The 21,414-nt window shown below is 34.4% G+C and overlaps 1 long non-coding RNA gene across 1 annotated transcript; it reads left to right on the top strand.

Moving 5' to 3' along the window:
- The first annotated feature begins 10,187 nt into the window (after nucleotides 1-10,187).
- On the top strand, nucleotides 10,188-12,033 carry LOC145572234 (uncharacterized). Its single transcript, XR_014096738.1, has 3 exons — nucleotides 10,188-10,526; nucleotides 10,680-10,893; nucleotides 11,779-12,033. It is a non-coding gene; the product is annotated as an uncharacterized LOC145572234 (long non-coding RNA).
- The last annotated feature ends 9,381 nt before the right edge of the window (nucleotides 12,034-21,414 follow it).

Below are 21,414 nucleotides of genomic sequence, written 5' to 3' on the forward strand. Positions count from 1 at the left end.
TTCTTTACCTAAGCTTAACCAAACCTCATGAAACCTTGAATTAACATCGAAATTGTTGGAAATTGTCATCGATCCAATCTCATGTTACCTAAAATCAAGAAAATAAAGTAGAATAAGATATGTTCTCAAAAATAGAAGAGATATAGAAAAATTAAAAATCAAAAGAAAAGGGTTAGAAAACCGGGTTGCCTCCCGGGAAGCGCTTGTTCAACATCATAGCTCGACGTTCTTCACCTATTAAGGTGGTTGTCGGAGAAGCAATATGTGAATAAGGCCAAAAAAATCACCATCAAAATACTTCTTGAGTCGATGGCCATTGACCTTAAATGGAGACGAAGAATCCATCATTAAACCTCTATAACACCACTAGGAAAGACATTCTTAACCAAGTAAGGATCGCTCCATCTTGACATGAGCTTTCCTTAAAACAACTTCATTTTCGAATTGTAGAGAAGAACTTTATCACCAACACAAAACTCTTTCTTCTCAATAAGCTTATCATGAGTTTCCTTGGAACGAGCTTTGTAAATACTAGCACAATCATAAGCATCAAATCGAAGCTCCTCTAGCTCATGAAGATCTAACCACCTTTTCTCCCCCGCACTTGCCAAATCAAAGTTTATCTTCTTGATTTCCCACAAAGCACGGTGTTCGAGCTCAACCGGGAGATGGCATGATTTGCCATAGACTAGGCAGTATGGAGTGGTACCTATAGGTGTTTTGAAAGCCGTTCTATAAGCCCAAAGAGTATCATCCAACTTGTCCGACCAATCCTTCCTATTTCTTACAACCGTCTTTTCAAGGATTAACTTGAATTGACGATTGGAAACCTCGACTTAGCTGCTTGTTTGAGGATGATATGGAAGGCCAAATCGTTGATGAACTCCATGATTTTGCAACATCTTTTGAAAGGCGTTGTGAATAAAATGAGAACCATTATCGCTTATCACCGCTTTTGAAACACCAAACCTTGGAAAAATAACCTTCTTGAATAACTTCATTACCACCTTGTGGTCATTAGTTGGGGAAGCAATGGCCTCAACCCATTTAGACACGTAATCCATCGCCACAAGAATATATTGATTTCCAAAAGATGAGGGAAACGGTCCCATAAAATCAATTCCCTAAACATTAAATACCTCCAATTCAAGAATCGGTTGTTGAGGCATCTCATTTCGCTTGGAGATATTCCCAACTCGTTGACAACAGTCACATGTCTTAACAAAACCCCATGAATCCTTGAAGAGATACGGCCACCATAAACCGCTTTGAAGAATCTTGGTGGCGGTTTTAGAATCACCCATATTACCACCACTCGGATCCGAGTGGCACATCTTCAAAACACTAGGCACCTCTTCATTTGGAACACAACGCCTAAGTAAGCCATCAAATCCTCGCTTGTACAAGATGGGATCATCCCACACATAGTGTCCTACCTCTCTCTTGAACTTCTTTCGTTGATTCTTAGAAAAGGAAGGTGGAAACTCCCCACATGCAAGAAAGTTCACTAAGTCGGCGAGCCATGGGAGCTCTTTTGCCTCAATAGCATATAAGAAGTCATCAAGCATCCTATCCTCAATTGGGGAACCATCATCATGAAGTTGAGAATCTTTAAGACGAGATAGATGATCCGCCAAAACATTTTCCGCTCCTCTCTTATCCCTATTCTCAATATCAAAAGTTTGAAGTTCGAGCACCCACTGGATCAACCTAGGCTTTGATTCTTTCTTGGAAAAAAGGTACTTGAGAGCCGCATGATCCGTGAAGACAATGGTCTTGGAACCTAACAAATAACAACAGAACTTTTCAAAAGCATGAACAATAGCCAAAAACTCCTTTTCCGTTGTGGTGTAGTTCCTTTGAGCACCATTTAGAGTCTTGGACATATAATAGATCACATGTAACTTCTTTTCTACTCTTTAACCCAAGACACCTCCAATTCCCGAATCACTCGCATTGCACATCAACTTAAAAGGTAAATCCCATCTTGGTACTTGAACAATAGAAGTAGAGATTAGAGCCTTCTTAAACTTATTAAATGCCTCCAAACAGTTATCATCAAATACAAACTCGGCATCCTTTTAAAGAAGATCATTGAGGGGCTTTGCAATGAGCGAGAAATCCTTGATGAATCTTCTATAAAACCCGGCATGTCTTAATAAAGATCTCACTCCTTTCACATTAACCGGAGGTGGAAGCTTCTCAATAACCTCAATTTTTGCTTTGTCCACCTCTATCCCCTTGTGAGAAATCTTATGGCCAAGGACTATGCCTTCCTCCACCATGAAGTGACACTTCTCCCAATTCAAAACCAAGTTCACCTTATCACACCTTGCCAAACATTTCTCAAGGTTTTCAAGATATGCCTCAAATGAAACACCGCCCACGGAGAAGTCATCCATAAACACTTCCATTTCCTCCTCGAACATATCTCCAAATATACTCATCATGTATCTTTGAAATGTTGCGGGAGCATTACAATGGCCAAACGGCATTCTCCTATAAGCAAATGTTCCATATGGACAAGTGAAGGTCGTTTTCTCTTGGTCGTCCGGGTGGATAGGGATTTGGAAAAATCTCGAATAACCATCAAGAAAACAATAGAACTTGTGCCTCGTTATTCTCTTGGCTAGAAATGTTGCCACTTGCAACGCTTCTTGGCTAGAAATTCGCATACACATTTGCTTTTCAACATCCTCAAGGATTCCATTGAGCACATCTTCATACAAAGCCATCCTCTTGCTAGGAATCCCTATCTTTTCCTTATTCAACAAAACATTCTCAAGAGCATCGTTAGAAGTGAGCAATTGCTCATGCATAGAAGACACAACATGATCAAGAGAATCAATCAACATGCAATTTTCTAAAGAAGAACTTGGATACTTCATACTATCATTCAAGTCAAATTCTATCACCTCATCCCCTACTTTGAGTGAAATTTTAGCACTTTTCACATCTATCAAAGCACCCAAAGTAGCAACGAATGGTCTCCCGTGAGAGCACGACAAATAAAACTTTGAAACTTCACCTAAAAAAATTCAAGTAAAAATAAGGGAGAAAGCAAAATGAATTGAAACTAAACTAAAGTAACAAATTAAGAACAAAAATCATGAAAAACTCATAAAAGTAAACGAAAAACCAAAATGAGTTATATATAAAGACTGAAAATAAAAGAAAACTAGAAAAATAATATGAAAATAACGCAAGAAAATATAGAAACAGGAACTAAAAGCAACTCTATTGAGCGCCATATTACGCTCATCAAATTCTGCTAAGCTAAACTTTTGCTCATCCTCAAGCAAAACAAGATCAAACCTAAGGAAAGATGATGACATTATTCAAGCAAAGAAAGAAACAAGAAAACTAAAGAAGATGAGAATATACACTAACTCACTTTCGTAGGAATTACGGTCGATTTTAGCAACCAAAGACAAGCCATTTAAACCCCTAGATCGCTCTAGAGGACTAGTAATGCTATCGTAAGGGTTTCCTAAGCGAATAACCCATAACTCTCAAGTAAAATGAGGCAAAGCACAAAAAAGGAGAAAAGAGAAAGTTAAAACCAAAAGGAAGAAAAATTGCTCTTACAATGGACTTTTGCAAATAGACAAAACACAAGTAGATACCAAGCTTTCTAAACAAACAAGGGTAGGCACATTTCGAGATATCTAAGGTTGATTAAAACATAAAACAAGCTAAGCATAGAGAACTATCAAGACACAATTCACTTTCATCTCAAAACGTTTTTTAGCACATTCTCCCAAGTAGCTTCAAATCTACCTTTAGTGAGCATCTCAATGGTTCCTCGAAGGAACCGGAAAAAGAAAGAGATTTGAGGCTACTCGACGTCTTGAGTATTGCATACCGCTCTATAAGCTTGACCTGCATCTCCCTCCACCGACTTGTGTATGGGGTTTATATTTTTTTATTTATATTGTAATTTTTTTTTATTTATATGTTGTAATTGAACTATTTCATTGATCTATATTGTAAATTTTTTTTGATTATATATTGTAAATTTTCGATTATATTGATTGATATTCGATTTATACTTTGATGTTCTTATTTATTTTGGGCCGATTTTATTTTTAAGTGAAAAAATAAAAAAAAATAATTTATTGGGCACTTTTGGCACTGGTTCGGTTAACCGGTGCCAAAAACAATGAAATAATTTTTTTTATCCATTTTTGCCACCGGTTAACCGGTGCTAATAACCATTTTTGCCACCTGTTTGAACTGGTGGCTTTTCATGCAAGCAATTGGCACCCCCTACATTGGCACCAGTTCAAAATCGGTGGCATTGAGGGGGTTTTGAATCGGTGCCAATTTCGTTTTTTCACCTAGTGTAAGGAGAAGTTAGTTAGACGTCCAAAAGAAACCTCAAAAGGCACGGCCTCTCATCCCTAAGCGCTGCCGCAACAAAATGGGTACGGAACAGGGGAGAAAGGGATGCATGGTCGCTCCTCCCTCGTGTGCGGCCGCACCCTGGGAGTAGGGGATATGGCTTGGTGCGCTCAAAGATGCCCCCTTGCGCTCCATATGATGCATGTTGCGGAGGCAGTCACTTGTGGCCCTTACGGTGGGTTCAACACCGTCTTTTAATGTCCACGCGGCATGAGAGCGCAGCCTTGCAGACTTGACTCTTGCACTTCTTTGCTTTTGAGCTTCAAGAGGGGGAACCAAGTTGCATCTTTGGCCTTGAATGCCCCGAGAGAACGCCAATGAGCTTCTCGAACATCACCATCTTCCTAAAATCAAAGAAAAGCGAACAAGTAAAGGAGAAAATGCAAATAAACTAAGAAATGCAAGAAAGTAAGGAAACAACTATAAAAATGCAAAATAGAGAAATTACAAGTTAAACTCAAGAAAAAGGAGATAAAAGAGATGTAAAGCAATGAAAAATTATCCTAAAAGAAGCTAATTGAGTGCCATAAATGACACTCATCAAACTCCCCCAAGCTAGACTTTTGCTCGTCCTCGAGCAAAACAAAAGCAACACTACTACAAAATTGGCCAAAGAGACCTCAAACAAGAGACCATTTAATTAAATATGTGGTCTCTTGGTTTCAAGAGACCCAATATTTCAGATAAATTAAATGGTCTCTTTTTTTTTAATCAAATAAATAAATAAAGAGAGACCCTTTATATAAGACAAGTGGTCTCTCCTTTTATTAATTAATAAAATAAATAAAAGAGAGAGACCATTTATTTAGGAGAAGTGGTCTCTCCTTTTTTTAATTAAATAAATAAATAACGAGGGAGACCATCTTTTTTATAGAAGTGGTCTCTCCTTTTTTTAATTAATTATTAAATAAAAAAAGAGTCCATTTATTTAGGAGATATTGTCTCTCCTTTTAATTAATTAAGGGTCTGTTCGGCGGTAGCTTTTGAGGTAGCTGTTAGCTTTTGAACTTAATCCAAACACTACCTATAAAAATTATTAATGTTTGGTGAAGTAGTGATTTAAGTAGTTGTTAGAGGTGAGGTAACTTTTAAGTAGCTGTTAATAAAAGCTAGAAAAGATAGTGTTAAAAAAAAACTAGCGTTCAACCTATTTTTTAGGTTTTATTATCTTTCTTATGTTTTTTAAAAAAAAACAAAAGTTTCGTCTTTTTTCACTCAGTGTATTTGTTTTCCAATCAACCACAATATCAGGTTTTCTACCATATTTTTCTACCTGATTATTTTTTTATATAACGTTATATTTTCCTAGCTATGTAAACTCTCTACTCCATCTTCTTCTTTCAAAATCATAATTAAATTTATACTTTCGTATGTTATTTGAGAATCAAAAGGAGGAAAAAAAAAGTATACAAATTTCTTTGATTTGTTAAGGTATGTGTTCTTCCTCATTTATTTATTTTGTTATTATATTTTTTTTGGGTATAAAAGTTAAAATTATTTGATTCAAGTTTGATTTTCGTCACATCAAATGATAATGATCTCCACCATTTTGTTTAATTTATGATTAATGTATAGTATATATATTTGGTAAAACACTGAAACCTAATCTAATGTAGATCTAACATAGAATATGTGTCAAACATCACAGATCACATATTGTAAATAGAATTGTTTTACCACAACAAATGACCAATAATATAAATGGCCCAACACTCCAACACATGGCTGGCAGTTGGCATATGATAGAAACATCATGATAATATTGAACCTGTTATGAAAAACGTTGGTAATTTTGAATAAAATAAAAAATGTTAGTTTCACCAATTATATGTACTCAATAATTACGAAGTAGCAGAAATTATAATGTGCGGGGATACTTCGTTCCTTGGCAACTACGAGTGTTATTTTGTGTCTTTCATTTTTTCTTGGTTTGTGTGCCTTCTGCTTTTGAGGGTTATTATTTTCGTTTTCTGCTAGTTTGGTTTGTTATGTGTATGTCTTATGTTTATGATATTATTAATATCTTTGTATAAATTATAATATAAATTATCATCATTATAAGTCTTTGTTTACAATATTATTAATAAATGAACAAGAATTATGGAATATGGCAGGGAAATTAGAAGATTAATGATGTAACGAAATTATATCAGTGCAACCTAGCTTATTATCCAATATTATTTTAGCATATCATAACTTTATCTATCTTCTAGTTTTTAAAGTACTACAATAACTTGTAATTTTTATGTGGTGCTTAAGTTTTAATGTGTTTTATGACATGTTAGATGGCTTCATCGAGTAATAGAGAAGGAAATAAAGAGGTTTTTAAGTGGAGCGATGAGGATAGTTGCATCTTATGTGAAGTTTGTTTGAAATTTATTGAGGACAATGGTAAGTCACAATTTTTTAAGTGGAGGGAAAATCAAATGGAAGTAGAGAAAAAAAAATCAGACGTAAATTTAGTAATTCAAGTAGTTGCAAACACAAATATGATACAATGAGGAAAGATTATCGGATTTGGAAAAAGTTGAGAGAATCGGAAACTGGTTTAGGGTGGGATCCAAAGACAGGAAAAATTGATGCATCCAATGAATAGTGGCAAATAAAAATCAAGGTGTGTATTTTCATTCTTTCCAATAACTTTGTTCATAAAAATAATTACTACATAATATGATGGGATAATACTAATTTAAACGAATCAAAACATTTAAATTTTGTAGGAACAATCTGATTACAAAAAGTTTCGAAACAAGGGTGTCACCTCTACTCTTTAAGATTATTGGATAAAATTATTCGGAGATTCTATTACAACTGGAGAAAAAGCATATGTTCCCACAATAGATCCTATTGAAGACCTTACTGAGGAAAATGAAAATAGTGAGGAAGAAATTGTTGGTGTTAATGAGAGTCATAAAAGTAACCAATTTATAGATGCTTTATTGGATGAAGATAATTTCGTAGAAAATTTTGTGGAACAAGCAAAAAATAGTAGTTCAGGAGTGACCAATCTAGCACAAAATCCAACCACCAACATAGGTGCTTCTAAAAAGGCTCAAAAGCAGCCTATAATAAAGAATAATAGTGTCCAAATCAAGCGTACAAAGAGGCAATCAGGTGGATCTGCAATGTTGGCTAAGGGAATTGGGGAAATGTCATAATGTATCAAACTCATGAGTCAAAGTAGTACATCAAATATCTCTTCTACCATTTCACAAGCAATACAAATTATTAGAAGTATGACTGATAATCAGTATTTAACAAAGCATAATAATTTTTGGTGTTATGCAAATACTTTGATCCAGGATGCAGATAAGAGAGAAATTTTCTATAATTTAGAAGATGATGAAAGCAGGCTTAGTTGGTTACAATACTTGTATAATAAGATAGATAACTAATCCGGAGGATGGTACTGATGATGAGGCTTTGCTGAATTTGTATGTGGATAATGTTAAGCTAGAGTTTGACACCTTCGACACTAGTTTTGGGCACCTTATTGGAGGTGGGTACAAGGCTAGAATGACGTTACTCACGTTGACGAGTTGACAGCTATTTGAGATGGCTAGTTGGGACTTTACTAAGTTGATTTATTTGTTAGGTGTTATATATGTTATTTTTATCTTGCAAATAATTGTGCTAATATTTCGTAAGGTTGAAATTTGTCAACCCAGAAGCTACGCATGAAATATTAGACTTAGGTGGTTAATTGATAGTCTTTTTCTTCCTTATCTTTAGTACTAGGATATATCTTTTTGCTAGTATAAAAGCCTTGTATTTTATCTTGTCAAGGGATGATTTTATCTTAATGATTTATTTGATTCTGATTTTACATTTAATATGTTTAGATGCAACTCATTTCATATGTTTATCTATGTGTGTAAATTTATATCTATTATTAGTTAGATAAGGCTTGCTTAATTGCTTTTATAATGTACAGGTTTTTAACAATAACTATGGGTATTGATGAAGATAGAAAGCGCAAAATTTGGGTTGCAATCATATATACCATGTCATTGATAACTATATATTATTATAAGTATATATTTAAAGAACCATGTATGACTTCAATTTTGACAGGACAAATGTGGATAAAAGAAGTGTTAAATGGTCATCCTATTTGTTGTGTCAATGCATTTAGAATGCAACCACAACTATTTATGAGATTATGTGAGGACTTATCTTCAAAATATGGACTAAAAGCTAGTTGTAATATGTCCGTACACGAGAAAGTTGGTATTTTTTTATACGCAGTTGCTCAAGGTGTATCAAATCAATTGCTTGGTGAACGCTTTCAACGATCAGGTGACACTATTAGTAGGGCAATTCATGATGTATTAAATGCAATTTCTTGTCGAAAGGTCAAGGGTCTTGCTTATGACATTTTAAGGCCATACGATCCAAACTTCACAAAGGTGTCAGCAAAAATAACTAGAGATAAAAGATACATGCCGTATTTTAAGGTAAACTACTATTATGTTGTAAGCTTGTAACATAATTATAAATCTATACTTAGAAGTGGTTTAAATTGTTATTTTTCATGTAGGATTGTATTGGATGCATAGATGGCACTCATATTGGAGTTACAATACCTGAGGCTCAACAAATGCCTTATAGAGGAAGGAAAGGAGTTCCTACATTTAATGTTTTGGCTGCATGTGATTTTGATATGTGTTTTACATTTGTATCAGTGGGTTGGGAAGGATCAGCACATGATACTCGTGTTTTTCTTCATGCTATTGGAACTCTGGAATTAAAATTCCCTAAACCACCTGAAAGTATGTGTATGTTATACATTCCTTACAATATTTTAGATTTTTTTAATATAATACGTTTTTGAGTTGTTGTTATGATATATTTATCTGACAATTTTCAATAACAAATTTACGTAGGCAAGTATTACTTTGCTGATAAAGGATATCCAGATCGAAATGGTTTTCTAGTACCATATCCAAAATTAAGGTATCATGCATCACAATTTCAACACACGCCTCCACAAAATAAACAAGAAACTTTTAATTGGTGGCACTCCTCACTTCGAAGTTGTATCGAGAGATGTTTTGGAGTCTTGAAGCAAAGATGGAAGATACTTACTAAAATGCCGCAATTTAGTGTTGAGACACAAATACAGATTATAGTTGCGACTTATGCACTAATAATTATATTAGAATATATTCACCAGATGATCCACTTTTTCAAGTGTTAGAAGAGTATCCTAACTTTATACCTTCATTCGAACTTCCAGATGTCACCTCTCGTTCACAAGGTGAAGCTACAACAACAAATTGTACAACAATAAAGGATACTCGTGATAGTATAGCTGATTCTTTATGGTTAGCTAGACGACGCAATTAATTTATTGTAGTACATAGTATTTTAAAAAGGATTGTTGGCGTTAATTATCATTATGATTAGAAGTATATGATTTTTAGTACATATCTTATTTTATGAATTAATTGCTTAATAAATTTATATATTATAGTCCATGATATTTTAAAAATATTATAGTAAGATATGTCATACTACTACTACCACTAATAATAATAATACTAATAATAATAATAATAATAATAATAATAATAATTTCAACAGCTAGTTTTGCCAAACATTCATATTATGAACAGCTACCTTGACAGCTGACAGCTACCTATTAACAGCTCACATTTACCTCAACAACTAACAACTGCTCAAAAGCTAACAGCCAGCACCTACCTTGCCGAACAGACCCTAATAAACTTTCTTTTTCTCTTTTCCCCCTTTTATAATTAAAAAACAAGCAAACCCTCATTCATCAGTCTCATTTCTCTCTGTTGTTCTCGCTCGTTCCCCCTGTCTCTTTCTCTCTCTAACTCTTCTCTTTTTTATCGGGTTTTCACTGCCAGCACTTCCACCACCACACCTTCCACCGCCAGCCCACACCATGCATCTCTCTATTTCTTTTCTTTCCTCATTCTTCTCGAATCCCCTATCTCAAAGGCGATGATGGTGACGGTGGTAGCGATTCGTGGTTGGATTTTTGGAGTTTTCTTCTCAAATCCTCCTGATGGATAGAATTTGATGCTTCAGATCTTAGGATTCATAAGAATTGGGTCCATGGCATCCGGGTTTTCCCTCAAAAGCAGCCGCAGGTATGAAATTGATTTTTAGGGTTTTGTAATTTGGGGTTTTTTTTTTTTTATTTTTTATTTTTTAATTTTTTAAGATTTTTAAGTTCAGATCTAATCGAGGAATTGTTCTCCCGTTTAATATGAGATTTCATTCTTTTGCATAAACGAAATAAGTTGACAAGAAACTGAGCTTTAACAAACAATGCAAAACCCTTGAAATCTCTCAAATATAATTGGTTCGGTGAAAAAAATGGGAGGAGCGGTGTTCAAATGGGTGATGAGATGCACAAAGATGTAACCAGCGCTGCCAAATTCTACTCCGATGGTTTGGGTTTCACCATTAATGTCTGCACTCCTCGTTGGGCTAAACTCTCTTGCACTCTTCCAGGTTCCCTTCTTTATTTTCTTCCTTTATTTTTGCTGTTTTTTTTTATTGAAGTTCAATGGGTATAACGTCATTAATCCAGAAAGTTTAGAACTTTGACTGATTTCCATCTACTTTTTACAAATTTGCTGTGAAATTGCATCAGACTTCAGACTAAAATTCTTGGATTTCTGATTGATTTCATTTGGGGTGATGATTAAGGGGTTTCTTTATTTTAATGGCTAAATTATGTTCAATTTTAATTGGTGTAATTTATAGATAAGGTTTCAATTAGATTAGAAGAGAAGAACCCCCATAAACGACTTGCAGCAAGAAAATATTTTTAGTTCTCTTATTTCAATTTTCAAAACATGGTGAAGTATTACCTTGATGAGGTTGCCTTCTTCTTAGGGTGTGATTCAGTTAAATTGACTGGTTCTTTCTGAATTTTGCTAAGCCTGCGTCAAAGAATCTGATTGTTTGAGATATATGCAGTTAGATTGTCTCCAATGTTTGATATCAGAATTTTGTAATTTGTATTATATAAGAGGCATATGTTGGGTTCTTGAGCAACAAAACACTAAATCACTAGATGTTGCTGTAAATTATGGGATATATGCAGTTAGACCCTTGCTAATATAGAATTCAGAAGTTCATTGGCTAAATTATTGGATGCTACTTCTGCTTTCTTTAATTTTGAGTGTTCAATTTTTATTTTAGTTCTGGGTTGGTGTAATTTTAGTTTCAAGTTTGTATATATATATATATATATATATATATATATATATATATATATATATATATATATATATATATATATATATATATATATATATATATATATATATATATATATATATATATTTTAATAATTGTGTGCTAATTTTTAATTTTTTGAAAATTTTTCAGGATAAGAAGTGAAGATTAATTTGCTTGTTGAATTATTTGGTTGGCATGAGGTTGCTACGCAAGATATTAGAAGTCCTTGGTTATAGCGTTAATGAGTTTTTTTTTTTTAAAGTTCGAAGTATGAGTTTTGTGTAAATTTTGATAGAATATTGATGAGTTTTTGGGATTGGTTTTGTATAAACTACGTGTATAATTTTCGTATTAATGAATTGTATTTTTGTTTTATTGAAATCATATATGGAGAATATATTAAAATACAAATAATTTTTTTTTTTTTTTTTTATAAAAAAAAAGAAAAGAAAGAGACCATTTATTTAAAATAGGTGGTCTCACTTTTTGAAAAAGGGAGACACCTATTTGAAATTAGGTGGTCTTAATTTTTGGAAAACTAAGACCATCTATTTCAAATAGGTGATCTCAGATTTTAAAAAATTGAGACCATATATCTTAAATGAGTGGTCTTAGTTTCTAAAACAAAAGACCACTTTTGATGAAGTGGTCTCTTAGGCCAAAGAGACCTGTGAGCTAGAGACCACCCCTCAGGTAGTCTCTTTATATGGTCTCTTTGGTCTCTTTATATGGTCTCTTTGGCCAATTTTGTAGTAGTGCAAGAAGAATTAGGATGAAAGACTTATTCAAACCAAGAAAAGGGAAGAAGGAGATAAGAATATACACTAAGACTCACTTTCGTAGGAATCACGATTGTTTTTGGCTACAACAAGCTCTTTAAACCCCATAGTTGGCAATGTGGACGAGTGAGGTCTCGTAAGGATATCCAAAGAGTTTGACTCATAACTCTTAAAGGTAAAATGAGGCAAATCAACAAAAGAAACCAAAATAAAAAATTCAAATAAGTAGCTATGAAATGAAACTTTTACAAATGACCAAATGCAAGTGAATAAACAACTTTCTATACAATAAAGGTATGCACGTTCCAAGATATTTAAGGTAATTGAAATATAGGATATCCTAAGCATAGAGAACTAATGAAACAAAATTCACTTTCATCTCAAAACATTTTTAACACATTCTCCCAATTAGCTTCAAATCCATATTTAGCGAGCATCTCAATGATTCTGATGAGTGTCATTTATGGCGCTCAAAAGAATAAGATTGGGGTTCACTTTCTGTATTTTATATCATTATTTCCATATAATTTTCTTAGTTTTATTTTATTTTACGTCTTTATAACTCATTTGGGTTTTTTGTTTACTTTTATGAGTTTTTCATGATTTTTGTTCTTATTTTACTATTTTAGTTTATTTTCAATTCATTTTGCTTTCTCCCTTATTTTTACTTGAATTTTTGTAGGTGAAGTTTCAAAGTTTTATTTGTCGCGCTCTAATTGATTCTAGGTCATGAACACACAAATATGTGCAGATCAAGGGCTGCCTTCCTCGTGGGCATAATCACGAGAGCGCCATCGATAGGGATGCACGAGAGCGCTAGGAGAAAGACTTCACACAAGGGACTACGAGCAAGCAAGAGGAGCCGTGCGCGCCGCAAGGATGCAGCAGGGGTGCGTGCGCGCAGACCCCCCATGCGTGCGCGCAGACCCCTCATATTTTTGAACAACTTTAAACTAGCTTAGAATTTCTCTCTCATATTTTAGCTTAGGTTGAGAGTTTCTCTCTCTAGTATTAGGGATAGTTTAGGAGTAGTTTTAGAGAGAGAAAGTGAGGAATTTCATTGGGGATTTGAGAGATTGAAGATTCAAGGTGACAATTGTATTGAAGATCTCCATAATCAATCAATAAGGATTTCTAACTCTATCACATTTTATTGCTTTGTTTAATTTCATGTTTGTTTGGTTTAAATTTGATGTTTGATTCTTGATTAGTGTAATTGTTCTTGATATTTTGTTGATTCTTGATTTCTTTAGTTGATTGTTGATAGATGATGATTCTTGAGTAGTTTTTTGGCTAGGAATGGGGTGAAACTTGTGTGATTGATTGATTGTGATTAATTTGGGAATTGTGTTGATTGATTGTTGAGATTAAAGTGATTAATGAAGGTTTGCATGTTTGTAATTCGATTAGGCCTTGAGAATTATGCTAGATTGCATTGTAATTGCTAATGACACGACCAATTGATTTAGGAATTGCAAATATCGATTGGTTTGGATTGTGATTCTTTTAATTTGTTATTCATAGTGAACCCTAGCTTAACAATTAGGAGATAGCTCTTTGATTCCAATTGATAGCTCTTATCATTAGTCTTCACAACCTTTGATTGGCATGTTCTTTCCAAGTTGTTGTAATTGTCATGATTACTTGTTGATTCCCATTCCTAGTGTTTTATTTGTTTGCTTGTTTGTTTGTTAGTTGTTAGTGTTCCTTCTTCACCTTCAACTTCGACCTAGCTTAGGCGCATAATTGAGAGTGCTTGAACATTACCGTTCCTTTGGATTCGACCCTTAACTTACCTCTATACTTGTATTTAGGTTTGTTAAGTGTTTATAAATTTGTTTAGTTCTAGAGAAGATTATATAACGACCTACTTTTTCCCTACGTCAAAATGGCGTCGTTGCCAGGGAACGGTGTCTATGTTTGAGTGTTTTTGATTGCTTGAGTCTAGGTCTTTATATATACTTTTCTTTTATTTGATTTTTGTTTGTTTTGTAAAAAAAATGGCATGTCTCTCATTTCCTCAACATGATAATGAGCCTTTTTGTGAATATTTCCATAAACTGATAGGGTTTTTGAACTATAATCGTTGTAATCCTTGTGAGGCTTGTGAGATTTATTATTTTGGTTTGAATGAGCAAACTAGGAATGAAGTTGAATGCATGCATAATGGTGAAGCATTGTCAATTGATGATGCTTGAAATTTTTATGTTTGGTTTGCTAGGGATGTCATAATAGGAGTAATCATGATTCTAATGTTGATGTGCAATGTGTTGATTCTTCCAATATTAGCATGAATTCCCATGATTTGTCACCTGATCCCATTAGTGAACTTAGAACAAATGATTTCAACTCTATTTCCCCTTTTGTTCATGATGATGAGGTACATACTCAAATTGATGCTAATGGTGTGTTTCAATTTTCTTCATTATTTACCGTGCCTTCTTGTGATATGCTTCATTCCCTTAATAACGAATCTCATATGTTTGATTGTGCCTCCACTCCCCAATGTGATGTATATGCTCATGATCTTAATGTTGATTCTTCCAATCTTGGTTGTAATTCTTCTTCTCTTATTGAGCCTCAACCTTCTACACCTTTTGAATCTCTAGTTGATATATTTGAGTCTCAAATTAGGCGCATTGAGCTTGATAATGATCTTAAGCCTAGTAAGGAGATGATTCTTAAATCTATGAGAGGTCAATTAGAGATAATGAAAAAGAATGAGGGGCGTCTTGAGGAGGAAAAGAGAAGAAGAGATGAGTTAGAAAGCCAATTGGTTTCAAATTAAAAAAAAAAGAGTTAGAAAGCCAATTATCATCCTTGATGCTTGTATGTGAAAAATCCCAATCTAATGTGTGTGTTGAGGATGATGATGATGATTTTGAGAAACCAAGAGAGTGTGAGGATCCCATTGGTGAGTATTTGATGGTAAAGGAGTTGAGAATGAAGAAAGTGTTAATCTTGAAAACCTTGACCCCCTCTACCATCTTGATGAGTGTCAAGTGTATGTTTGTGACCCTTTAATCTATGAGTATATAGACTCTTTTGAGTTAATGTGCCATTTGTTTTTTGAGCGTCATATGAGGACTTATAGATTTTTGGATGATTTCATTGAGAATGCTTCTTGGGACATAGATGAGTTTGAGATGAATCTACCTCCATTCATGCACGGTTTTGAGGCCTTGGGTTTTGAGATAGTTGAAGGAAAGGTTTTTTATTGTGGTGGAAAGGAGCTTGAGGTTGATTCCCTTAGAATTTTTGAGCTTGAGGGAGGTGTAGATTGTGAGAGTTCTTCATTTGAGGACTATATGATTGATTTTTATGCCCTCATTGGCAATATGAGACCTTGTGGTGAGGGAGTAGCTACCACTTTTCCCATTTCTCATACCCCTTTTTCTTAAAGGTTTGACCACATCCCTCCTTTCCTTATTTCTCTCCCTTCCTATCTCAAATAGTCTATTGGGGAACCCTTTTCTATGGATAATTTTCATGTCCCTCATTTCATCATTGTTGAGGAAGAGAGGAATTATGCCAACCAAAAATTTAGTGAGGAGGATTTTCCTTTTTCTTTTTCTTTCCATTCTTCTTTTCCCTTTTCCACTTCTTATTTTCTTGAATTTCCTTTTTATCCCTCTTTTTCTTTCTTTTGGCATCTCTCTTCTCACTTGCGTGCAATGATCTTGTTGCACGTTCTCTTTTTGTCATGTGCTTACTTGTTATCTTACGAAATGTGTAGTAGTGCATTTGACAAGCTCTTGCTTTCGTTGCGATATTATTTTCTAGAGCGGTCAAGCTTGGACCTTAAGCAAGCCTTTCTTGGGAAGTAACCTGTGTTTTATTGCTTTCAGTTTCTTTTCTTTTTATAGTAGATTTTCTCTCATGGAAATGTTTGTGAGCCTTTTGCTAGGTACATAAGTTGATATACTTTGGTGTATTGGTTTGAATCAAGAATCAAGGAACATTGACTACTATTTTGCAAGCATATGGAAAACAAGATTCAATTCTAGATGAACTTGGCTTTGAAAGGTTAAGTTAGATCATTTGTGGGTATTTACACCCACCTAAATCCGGTAATATTTTTCCTTGCTCTTTCTCTAATAATGGTTGATAACTTGTTGGGCATGTGTTGGATTGTTGGATTGATCTCTTTGTTTTCCCCTCCCATGGATTCTATGATTTATGTTTGAGCATATTGTCTCGTTCAAGCTTGGGGGAGGGTTTTCTATCATGTTTGGTGGGATATTGATTCATATATGCCATGCACAATTGTATATGCATTTCCTTTTTCTTTGATTTTGAAAAACTCTCCAAAAAGATTTTTGTTTCTATCAAGGCAAATTTGCAACATGTTTTTGTTTTGTTCTTGCTTGGACATAATAGTTTTGGAATTGTATAGTTGAATTTTTTTCTTCTTAAATGGTAATGGTGTGCACGGTTTGAGAGTATCTTGGGTTGATTCTAGGATAGAGTATGCTAAGGTAGTATCTTTAGGACTTTTGGGACCTTGAAGCCGGATTCTATTTGTTTTTGAAAATTTGCAATTGCTCCCTTTTGGTGAATTTGAAACTAATAGTGAGTTATTGCTACAACCATGTGAGGTTTCATTCTTTTCTAGCCTTCTACATTTCTTGCATGAGCGGCGCATGGATCCTTGGCTATTGTATGCTTTATCTAGAACTCGACTTTCATCTCCTGAGATCGCGACCGATCCATTTAGGAAGGACAAAGGCATCTTTTCGAGTTGGTAATTTATCTTTTTCTAGGATAGTTTTCTATTTCTTTATTTTGGGTTTTCATTTGCCTACTTGCTAACCATTTGAGCCTTATACCCATCTTTTCAAGCCACATCTTTCGCTTTTGTGCCTTTTGTTTCATTTTTGTCCCATCATTGGTTTTTGTGAAGCATTTAGTCTCTATTGTTGGAGTTCTGGTGGATGAGAATGATTTTTTGGTACTTATAATGAAAGCAAGTTTGTGTTATACATATTTTGTGAATAAAAAGAAAATGCAAAAGTTGAAAAATCCGTCCATAGTTAAAAGAGGCGAGGACAATGAAATAATGTGAAAGATGAAATAATGAAAAAATGAGAAAAAGCAAAGCAAATTCAAGCTTTGGCAAAAATTGAAAAAAGTGAAAAATGAAAATTTCAATAAATATTTTGAAGTAAGTTTCTTTCTCCCTATTTTAAGCATTGAGGACAATGCTTTGTTAAAGGTTGGGGGGAAGCATTCTTAAGCTTTTTGTGTATATATTTGTGATTTTGGCTTTGAATAAGCTTGGAGGTGTTGGTGTTTTATTTTGGTGATTACTTGGTTTTGGTGTTGAGATTTGGCCAATCTTTTCTTCACAATTTAGGTATTCCACCGAATTTCTAATTTTAGCCTACCCTCACCCTTTTCGCCCTTACATTACAACCCTTTCCAAGACCTTTTGACCTTTGTGGTTGAGTTACAAGTCGGTGGAGGGAGATGTAAGTCAAGCTTATAGAGCAGTGTGCAATAGTCAAGATGTCGAGTAGCCTCAATCTTCTTTCTTTTTCCGGGTCCTTCGAGGAACTATTGAGATGCTCACTAAAGGTAGATTTGAAGCTAATTGGGAGAATGTGCTAAAAATGTTTTGAGATGAAAGTGAATTGTGTCTTGATAGTTCTTTATGCTTAACATGTTCTATGTTTCAATCAACCTTAGATATCTTGAAACGTGCACTCCCTTACTTGTTTAGGAAAAGTTGCATCCATTTGTGCTTGTTCATTTGCAAAAGTCCACTCATGAACATTTGTTTTCTTTCCTTTTCTTTTTGATCTTTTCCATGCTTTGCCTTGTTTGTTTGGCTTGTGAGAGTTATGGGTTAATCTCTTAGGAAACCCTTACGAGAACATTACTCGTCCTCTAGGGCGATCTAAGGGTTTAAATGGCATGTCTTTAGCTGCTAAAATTGACCGTGATTCCTACGAAAGTGAGTTAGTGTATATTCTCATCCTCTTTAGTTTTCTTGTTTCTTTCTTTGCTTGAATAACGTTATCATTTTCCCCTGGATTGGATTTTGTTTTGCTCGAGGACGAGCAAAAGTTTAGCTTGGGGGAATGATGAGCGTCATTTATGGCGCTCAAAAGAATAAGATTTGGGTTCATTTTCTATATTTTCTTTCATTATTTCCATATAATTTTCTTAGTTTTATTTGGTTTTCCGTCTTTATAACTCATTTGGGTTTTTTGTTTACTTTTATGAGTTTTTTTATGATTTTTGTTCTTATTATACTATTTTAGTTTATTTTCAATTCATTTTGCTTTCTCCCTTATTTTTACTTGAATTTTTGTAGGTGAAGTTTCAAAGTTTTATTTGCCGCGCTCTCACGGTTGCGCTCTCATTGATTCTAGGTCATGAACACGCAAATATGTGAAGATCAAGGGCTGCCTTCCTCACGGGCATCATCACGAGAGTGCCGTCGATAGGAATGCATGAGAGCGCTAGGAGAAAGACTTTACCAAAGGACTACGAGCAAGAAAGAGGAGCCGCGCGCGCCGCACGGATGCAGCAAGGGTGCGTGCGCGCAGACCCCCCTATGCGTGCGCGCAGACCCCTCTATGCGCGCGCACGGGCTTGTTACGAATGCGCACTGTGACTCTCCGTCCCTTTTGTTTTTCTTTGCTATATATACTTGCAACCTTTCTATTTTTGAACAACTTTAAACTAGCTTAGAATTTCTCTCTCATATTTTAGCTTAGGTTGAGAGTTTCTCTCTCTAGTATTAGGGATAGTTTAGGAGTAGTTTTAGAGAGAGAAAGTGAGGAATTTCAATGGAGATTTGAGAGATTGAAGATTCAAGGTGACAATTGTATTGAAGATCTCCATAATCAATCAATAAGGATTTCTAAATCTATCACATTTTATTGCTTTGTTTAATTTCATGTTTGTTTGGTTTAAATTTGATGTTTGATTCTTGATTAGTGTAATTGTTCTTGATATTTTGTTGATTCTTGATTTCTTTAGTTGATTGTTGATAGATGATGATTCTTGAGTAGTTGTTTGGCTAGGAATTGGGTGAAACTTGTATGATTGATTGATTGTGATTAATTTAGGAACATTGTTGATTGATTGTTGAGATTAAAGTGATTAATGAAGGTTTACATGTGTGTAATTAGATTAGTCCTTGAGAATTATGCTAGATTGCATTGTAATTGCTAATGACACGACCAATTGATTTAGGAATTGCAACTATCGATTTGTTTGAATTGTGATTCTTTTAATTTGTTATTCATAGTGAACCCTAGCTTAACAATTAGGAGATAGCTCTTTGATTCCAATTGATAGCTCTTATCATTAGTCTTCACAACCTTTGATTGGCATGTTCTTCCCAAGTTGTTGCAATTATCATGATTACTTGTTGATCCTCACTCCTAGTGTTTTATTTGTTTGATTGTTTGTTTGTTAGTTGTTAGTGTTCTTTCTTCACCTTCAACTTCGACCTAGCTTAAGCGCATAATTGAGAGTGCTTGAACATTACCATTCCTTTGGGTTCAATCCTTGACTTACCACTATACTCGTATTTAGGTTTGTTAAGTGTTTATAAATTTGTTTGGCTCTAGGGAAGATTAGATAACGACCTACTTTTCCCCTATGTCAGATTCCTCGAGGGAACCGAAAAAAGAAAGAGATTTAAGGCTAATTGACATGTTGACTAATGCACACCGCTCTATAGGCTTGACCCATATCTCCCTCCATCGACTTGTGACTCAACCAAAAAGGTCAAAAGGGTCTTTGAGAAGTGTTGTAATGTAAGGGTGAGAAGGGTGAAGGTAGGCTAAAATTTGAACTTTGGTGGTATACCTAAATTGTGAAGCAAAGGGTGATCAATCCTCAACTCCATAATCAAGCAATCACGAAACAAAAACACCAACACCCCCAAGCTTATTCAAAGCCAAAATCACAAACATATATACAAAAAGCCTGTCAAACGGGTGACCCGGGTTCGTTCCCCGGCAACGGCGCCATTTTTGACGTGGGATAAACCTAGGTCGTTGGTAACTAGATTCCTCGATCAAAACAAAATTTGTAAAACCAAAACCAACTCTATGTATAGGGGCATGTCCGGGTCGAATCCAAGGGAAGGCGGTTTTCGCTAAGGTCTTAGGCTAATCTATTCCAAAATCTAAAAACAACGGGTTGGTCTATGCTATCGAAATCAATTAAATCAAACAAATGGAAATCAATTATCAAATTACTAGGGAATTTAGGATCTACATGCACCAATGATAAACTTGCTAATTTGATAGGAATTTGATCAATCAAGCAATGCGAGGGAAAACGATATTTGCAATCAAAATCACTCAAAGAGATATTTCCTAGGTTCAAGCTAGATGTCTCTACAAATGACTTCAAAGGAAAATTGCAAATCAAGATCAATCGATAATAATAGCATCCAAATCAATTGTTCGTGTCATTGAAAATTGTTATGCAATCTAGCATGATCATCAAGGTTAGCTACTCCTCTTCAAATGAAACACATGCACAAATTTCATTAACCAATTTAATCACATCAATATATCAATCTAAAACCCCAAATTAGCTATAGATTATCGCTAATACATGCTTCACCACATCCTTAGCAAAGGAACTACTCACTACTCATAGTAAAATTGAAAAGCATAATAAAAGTAATCAACATTGTAATCTAAATATCAACAATCAAAATCAATATAAACAATAGAAATTCTACAAATAAAAGTAATCAACACTGTAATCAACAATAGAAATCCAAATAAAAGTAATCAACATTATAATCCAAATATCAACAATCAAATCCAATATAAACAATAGAAATTCAACAATATATCAAAATCCAACATAAAATTGCATTGAAAGGAAAGAATTCTTACAAAACTTTGATCAATATCAAAGAGGAATGAAGATTTCAATATCACAATCATCAAACACCAAGTATCTTTCTCTAAAATCTAAGAACAAATTCTTCAAAATCAAGAGCTTCTCTCTCTAAAATTCTAATCAA

Source organism: Chenopodium album, chromosome 12, assembly GCF_948465745.1.
Source record: "Chenopodium album chromosome 12, dcCheAlbu1.1, whole genome shotgun sequence".
Classification (NCBI taxonomy): Eukaryota; Viridiplantae; Streptophyta; class Magnoliopsida; order Caryophyllales; family Amaranthaceae; genus Chenopodium; species Chenopodium album.